The sequence below is a fragment of the Aethalodelphis obliquidens genome, unplaced genomic scaffold (assembly GCF_003676395.1).
Source record: "Aethalodelphis obliquidens isolate GAN/ISIS:26980383/991018 unplaced genomic scaffold, ASM367639v1 scaffold3431, whole genome shotgun sequence".
Classification (NCBI taxonomy): Eukaryota; Metazoa; Chordata; class Mammalia; order Artiodactyla; family Delphinidae; genus Aethalodelphis; species Aethalodelphis obliquidens.
Genome location: NW_020841334.1, coordinates 1 through 666, shown reverse-complemented (window position 1 = coordinate 666; position 666 = coordinate 1). Strand labels below are relative to the sequence as shown.

Genomic DNA, 666 nt, shown 5'->3' with positions numbered 1-666 from the left:
AAACAATGACATTAAAATGAGGGAAGGAAACTGAAGGAGTAGGTGGGGTCTAGATCCTAAGGAGAATGAGGGCAGGATGTGGGACAAGGATGGAGCCCTGGCAGTGGGGACAGCCACGTCCAACAGACAAGGAAGAGGCCACGCGATACCCCATGAGAGCAGGGCCAGCGAAAGGGGGAGGCCAGTGCGTAAGCTGATGAGCCAGTGGGGGTTGTCCCACCTCTGCTGTCCCCTCCCCGGGCCTGAGCCTCTCTGCTGTCTGAGTTCTGATCCCCAGCTCTGCTCCGAAGGGCAGAGACACTTCCACTTCCACCACACCCCTGGAGAAGAGAGGTTTAGACCTACCTGTGTCTTCCTTCCGGAACACTCTGATGGTCAGCTTCTGGGGTGCATCTGGACAGACAGACATAACAGTCCCCTTTTCAGCGGCAGGAAGGTAGGCATTGGCCCTTTTCCCCAGAAACACTAGAAATAGGAAGAGGGTGGAGTAGTGTCCTCTTTCCTTCCTCCCCAGTTCCAGCTTGCAGGGCTCAGCATGCAGTAACCCAGGCCCTCCCTCCCGTCCCCAGTGCCCTCCGCCCTCAGGGACCCGGTGTCCCTGCCCCGCGCTCACAGGACACGTTGAGCCTGATGGTTCTGTCTGCGCTCACGCCAGCTCCGGGGAAG

The 666-nt window shown here is 58.7% G+C and overlaps 1 long non-coding RNA gene across 1 annotated transcript; it reads right to left on the bottom strand.

Annotated features, from left to right (window-relative positions):
• Nucleotides 1-208: 208 nt before the first annotated feature.
• On the bottom strand, nt 209-666 carry LOC113617233 (uncharacterized). The gene is made up of 2 exons (XR_003431555.1): nt 614-666; nt 209-393 (listed from the first exon to the last, which is right to left on the bottom strand). It is a non-coding gene; the product is annotated as an uncharacterized LOC113617233 (long non-coding RNA).